The following is a 6,807-nucleotide window of genomic DNA, read 5'->3' on the forward strand; positions in this document are numbered from 1 at the left end:
ATTCGGATGTCTTCTCAAAACCAATCTCGCCTGACATCCACATCTTGATTCTGGCGTGCTCCTAGTTGGATTTCCCATTGATTTCTTCCAACCTTGCTTGGAACAGACATATGTGTTTCTAACCAAGACACCCTGTGCATTTTTTGACCAAGAAAACCTTCTCACACTGAAGCCAACTTTTAAGGCATAATCATTGTAAAATTTATATGCATCTTCTTCGTTATTAAAATGCATTCCTTCTACAGGAACATAGTCAAGTGCAATTCCATGTACATTCCCAGTTCCTACGGTTTTATTAAGTGTACTGACTTCAAAATCAGGATCATTATTGAATTGCATTTCTTCTCCTGGAACATTGAAGTCAAGTGTACTTCCGTGTACATTCCCGGTGCATACACTTTTATTATGTGCGTTGTCATGGTAGTCTACCTCATCATTGAATTGCATTTCTTCCACTGGAACATTCAAGTCAATAGTGGGTCTAATGCCTGCACCCTTCTTTTCATGTGCATCGTTAGTGCAGATGTTCAATTCTTCAGTTGGGTCATAAGTATAGATATTAAATTCTCCAGATCTTTCTATTGATTGAGCTACATCGTCTTTATTACAACCTGATGATAAGCTCAATAATGTTTTAAGCAATATATCAATTTGTGTTTGCAGCAACATAGCAAACAAGTCGATATTATCTCACAAAAATGAGAGTTTGTTACTAATACAACGGTTTGAGATACAATGCATATGATGAGTGAATGTAGGATACCTGATGGGGTAGAGGCCCTTCCTAGCATCTGCAAACAAGCATTCCTGTCAACAGGTCCCAGCGTCTTACAAATATCGATAAGTTTCCAACCTTCGTAAGAACAAGATCTACCTGCAATAACCAAACAAAGCCTTAATGACACACAAGACGACATGCCTTCTTCATCGATAGCATGATGCTGGGAAGCTACTCACGCCGCCTTGATGGAACTGGTTGGAATGTTTGTGCATCATTGCTTTCTTCCTTAATGCCTAACAACAACGACAAATAAAAGAAGACAGTGGAATGTTTTGTAAGCAATATATCAATTTCCGTTAGCGAGCGGCATAGGTTTACTACGATTTAATCAGGATGCATATAAGAACAGATACCACTAGGGTTACGCAAGTCAAAGCAACGATTTAATGAATGAAAGTATCAAAGCAAGTGCGGTTTGACATCGACGTGTCGCTTACCATGCCAATAAAATACACATGTCGTACATGTGTGTTGACGATAACGCTCTCATAATATCCACGAGGCTCTAAAGCGAGTTCAATAAAAGTCGCTGAGAGAGCAACGATATGCATGCGAAAATCGCCCCGCCATGCGTGTCAAGATGTGTTTCTGCACCCAAACGTTTTCAAAGTCTGTGTACAAATATCTTACAAATACATATTACAAAACATATAATATCTTACAAAACGATATGTATAGCGATTTGTCAGATATTGAAAATCGATACGACAGTTCAGTATTTATAACTTACAACTCGACGATACAAAAACATACTATCTAAAAGGTCGATAAATATATCGCACAATAAATTACAAATCGATAAGGAAGAACTTGAACATAATAGCAAACAAATCGATATTAACTAACAAAAATGTATCTCACAAAAACGAGAGTCTGTTACTAATACAGCGGTTTGAGATACAATGCATATGATGAGTGGTTGTAGGATACCTGATGGGATAGAGGCCCTTCCTAGCATCTGCAAACAAGCGTTCTTGTCAACAGGTCCCAGCGTCTTACAAATATCGATAAGTTTCCAACCTTCGTAATAACAAGATCTACCTGCAATAACCAAACAATGCCTTAATGGCACACAAGACGACATGCCTTCTTCATCGATAGCATGATGAGATGAAAAGCTACTCATGCTGCCTTAATGGCACTGGTTGGAATGTTTGTGAATCATTGCTTTCTTCCATGATGCCTAACGACAGCAAAAATGAAGAGAAGACACTGGAATGTTTTGTAACACAAGGCAGGCACGAGAAGGCGACAGTGTGTTGTACAACAGGATATAAAACAAGGCGGAAAGCTCGACTGGAGACGAAGGCAAAGTTTGGGTTGATAATGGGAGCAACTGTTACAGCGAATGGCGCAGGCGAACGTCTCCACTTTAAATGGTTAACATCAAACTTTCTGGATGGAGGACTTTTTTGTCCTTTTCCCGACCCATCGTTTCACAACTTTTGAATGGAGGATATTTTTGTCATTTCCTCGAACCGTCATTTCAGGGCAAGAAAAGCAAGTAAGGGTGATTAAGTCTTTGCAACAGCACCAGAGTCCGATGCAAAGTTATGTCAACATACACGGGAATACGAGCCCCATGTGCATGAATACGTGGCGCTCATTCGATTCCCCGAACACGGATGTGGGATTCAGTGAATCATCGGGGGCGAACATACACAACCCTCCCCATTTTTTCGGAGGGTGGGTGATGGTGGCAAATGATGGCATTTGATTGTTGCTGACAACTATGACCACCACAATGGGGTGACCATTAGGGATGGCAGTGGACCAAGTCCGGGGAAGGGTACAAGGTCTCCACCTCTGCCCCCATCTCAAAATTTTGCCCTTCATCCCTGCCTTCATTCTCGTACGGGTTTTGATTTCAACCTCTATTCTCGGTTTATTTTTTGTTTATGTCCCCCATCTTCGGTCCAAATAAGGTGAGGTGGGACTGGGCTTCGTTTCTCCGGTCCTTTCGCTGCTATTACCTTCAGCTATTTGTAGAAGAAAATGAGAGAAATGGGAGCTCGGGTGGCTCATTAAAGAGAGGAGAAAGGAGAGATTTGATAAATGGTTTTTTGTTAGGGTTAAGAATATATATATATATATAGTAATTTCCTTAATGAAGATCTGGGATGGGGGCGGAGGCAAGGGTAAGTTCATCTCCACCTTCATCCCCGTAAGGGTTTTGATTTTAACTTTTATCCCCTGTCCATTCTCCATTTCATGTCTTTCATTTTGAGTCCAAATATGGCAAAGCAAGAGGGAGCCCCCTGGTTCATTGTCATCCCTAGTGGTCATAGCATTTCTGTGTCCAAATCTTACAAGGGGTGGAGAGTAGATGGGTTTCTCTAATGATCTCCTAAGTGATCAGTCAAGTGTCAGCATTCCCTAGGCCCCACATCAACAGAATGCAGGTCTCACTCAAAATGACACATAAGGATGACTTAAGAGATCCCTGGATCCCAAATTGGGCTTAGGCTGCCGTCGTGGTGCAAAATTAATCAATTTTGAAAGATAACTCAAAAATTAACTAAGAAATGAGGCAAGATGGTATTTTACTTTATTAAGATTAGTGAACATGATGGGCAAGCCTAAGTCTATTGATTTGACTGAAAGCAATATATATATCAGTATCGAGGGAGACGGGTTGCTATTGACTCGATTGTGAAAACATATGTATCGCTACTGGGGTTACGTACATCATGGCATCATAATAAACAAAAAGAAAGAGGGAATTCTTTCAAATTATTGTCCACAGATTCCCCCACCCACCCACCCACCCACCCGCAAGTTCGAGAATCTTATCTCCCTCATTTACTTTACAAAGCATTTGAGCCACGCAAAACACACACAATTATTGCACCTTGTTTTGTGTTTTCTACAGAAAATCGTCTCTTGAAGCAATTTTCTGTGTGTTACACAAAAAATCACTACATGCGTTGTCAATTTTTTGGTATTTTGTGTGGTCCGTTCATTAACAGAAGCAAGGCGACTTCCTGGAAGCGAGGGCTGTGCCCATGGAGTTCTACGTTGCAAGGTGGCGACTAGGTCTGCGGCCTGGAGGTGGTTTCTCTGTGTCATTGTTTATCGTTATTTTGTATGTCAAAACCAGCAATTGATACTGGGGGATGGTCTCAACATCTTAATTGGAACATCAAACATGAAGCAGAAAGCTGATATGGTCCTCTGGACAAAGAAACACACACGCAAAGCGACTTGCATATGAGCGCTGTTATTTTACAAGACATACCTATAAAAAGCAGCAGTACTCTTACACTCATACATGACAAAGCAATATTCTCAACATTTAACAAAAGCCCAGGGCTACTGTCTGACAGAAGTTATAAGAAACATCCTAATTAAAGATGGCTGCACTACAACACATGACTGAAACTGAGTATAAAAGGAGCCGACCCTGAGACACACTCCACTGCAACTCAGTCGATTGATCTTCGCCTTTTCTCTCTTTAGCCTTATTTTCCTTAGTACCTTCATTTATCTTTTCTTTTTCTTGCAACCTTGACCAAGACACACGATCCTTCTCTAATACATGCTTTTGACTTCTTTTTTGCTGCAAAAAGGCAAAGACGACTATTTAAAAAGAAAAAAAAAAGGAAAGGAAACAAACTCCCATCTGCATACCCCTCTTAAATCTTTTGATGCAAGTTGAGTTGATCAGATCCAACCTTATAGATGAATTCAGCATAGCCGATTTAATAGGAATAGATTCTTGAATCGTATTTTTTTATGCAAAAATATGTTTTCTCAATTACAAAAAGTTGTGTTTTGTCAACCATTGATCTTTGAATCGCCAAAAATCCCTGCAAACAAGTCGGATTTCGGCGATTTAAAGTCTATCTACACTAAAAGAATGATGTAGATCAAATCTACACACACGTTTATAGAGTCAGATTTGATCAAAAGAACTGGCATCAATGAAATCCCAATAAGGGGTATGAAGACAGGAATGACATAGGGGATGAGTGGAACCGATTTGGAATAAAACACGAACTCCAAGTTATGTCATGATGCCACTAGTACAAAATTATCACAATCTACAGGCATTTCAGTTTACAGGAAGAAAAGGTTTACCAATGAATTAATGGCGTTTCAAGGCTAGGGTTGCTTTGTGCTTGGGGGAGTTTTAGGACTGCACTTGGTGTAAGGAACGCCCGGACGAGAACATGGAACGTAACCCCTGCGCAGATGATGATAGCTGATGTATTGATTAGTGTCATCTCTCAGCATCCTTCCGGCCACCACGTTGCCGGAAAATATGAGCAGCAAGACCACGAGGGAGAAGAGGAAACCCGAGTAGGTGGTGCTGCTCCTAGCCATCTTCAAGATGCTTGGTGTGGTCTTCCCGCCGACACCACCTATTTATATATTTTGCTTTTCGCAGCTAGAAATATATATGTGAGTGGTAAATGAACATTAGTGTTGATGTGACTTGTGTGGGGACATCATTCTCACTTAAAACAGCTATTGCGTGAAAAGTGTCAATGGGCTCTCACTTGTGATGGTAAAGTTCCTAAGCAGGTTATATGCCTCTCCTTCCCCCCCCCCCCACCCCCCCCACCCCCCCCCCCCCACACACACACACACACACACAACAGGGCAGGTAGCCACATTCCAAAGAAAATCACGTATGTAACCATGTGTGGCTCGTATCTCGATGTTTGTAAGCATTAATTAGGGTTGAAGTTCGATGCAGTTGCAAAGACTTAAGTACTCTTTCTTTCATTGGTGCTAAAAAAAATGATTCTAGAAAAAGAGTGATTGCAAAGACTTCAGTACCCTGAATATAGTTATTTAAAACCTCGTCTCTGCACTGCAGGATTATCCAAGAAAGGAATTCTCCCTAGAGAAGGTCATGAACATCAACTCTCTCTCTCTCTCATCTCTTTCTACTTCTGTGCACATCCAGCAGACGATCCTACACTACTTCATCAAGCATTGATTGACCTGCACACTGACTGTACCATGGTTCAACTTGTTGAGTTGTAGAGCCTCATTCAGAGTTTTTGCCCTTACAGGAGGGGGTTTGGGGGCTCCCCCGGTGTGGGTAGCATCGTTTAACTTGATAAGTTGTGGAGCTTGATTCAAAGTTTTTGCCCTTACAGGAGGGGGGTCTAGGGGCTCCCCTCGGTACGGGTCTCATTGTGCGGTCAGCGGGCGGGGGTCCAGTGGCCTTGTATAATTTTTTTGGGGGCCTTGAATAATTTTTTTCTTTTCTTTTCCCCTTGTAACTATCGAAAAAGTGCAATAAAGTGTTTTGTTTAATATTGGTACTTATATTTCCTTCGGTCTTGCTCAAGGTTCTCGTAATACCCTTTTCCATGATTTTTTTGTTTTTTTTTTCGGTTTGCAATTTTTGTAAATTGCTACTCGATTTACCATTTTTTTTGTGCAATTTTCATAAATCGGTACTCGATTTTGCGATTTGACATTTTTTTTGCTACATGATTTTCGTAAATCGCTACTTGATATAGCGATTTACGAAAATCACATAGTGATTTGCTAATTTTTTTTTTGCAACGTGATTTTCGTAAATCGCTACTCGATATAGCAATTTACGAAAATCACATAGCAATTTGTCATTTATTTATTTTTTTACTACGCGATTTTTATAAATTGCTACTAGATTTTGCAATTTGCCATTTTTTTTGCTACGTGATCTTCTTAAATCGCTACTCGATATAGCAACAACAACTACGCCTTCATCCCAAAACAATTGGGGTCGGCGATATGAACCAAAAAAGAAAATCATTATGGGTCTTTCACATGAATCCTTCTCCTCCAATCATTTTTATCCAATGCCATGTCCTCGATGAGGTTCATATTGGTTCATATTCATAGGGTATGACTAAGTTTTTATGTTGGCTGTCACAGGCCTACCGCAACCCTCCTCCTTTATCCGGGCTTGGGACCGGCAGTGTATAACTAAACAGTTATACCCAGGCGGAGTTCGCTACTCGATATAGCGATTTACAAAAATCACATAGTGATTTGCCATTTTTTTTTTGCTAAGTGATTTT

General features: G+C 40.5%; 1 long non-coding RNA gene across 1 annotated transcript; it reads right to left on the minus strand.

Annotated features, from left to right (window-relative positions):
• Positions 1-3,956: 3,956 nt before the first annotated feature.
• Positions 3,957-5,178, minus strand: LOC149846119 (uncharacterized). Its single transcript, XR_016430245.1, has 2 exons — positions 4,862-5,178; positions 3,957-4,340 (listed from the first exon to the last, which is right to left on the minus strand). It is a non-coding gene; the product is annotated as an uncharacterized LOC149846119 (long non-coding RNA).
• Positions 5,179-6,807: the final 1,629 nt, after the last annotated feature.

Source organism: Nuphar pumila, chromosome 2, assembly GCF_984573655.1.
Source record: "Nuphar pumila chromosome 2, dmNupPumi1.hap1.1, whole genome shotgun sequence".
In the NCBI taxonomy this organism is placed as follows: domain Eukaryota; kingdom Viridiplantae; phylum Streptophyta; class Magnoliopsida; order Nymphaeales; family Nymphaeaceae; genus Nuphar; species Nuphar pumila.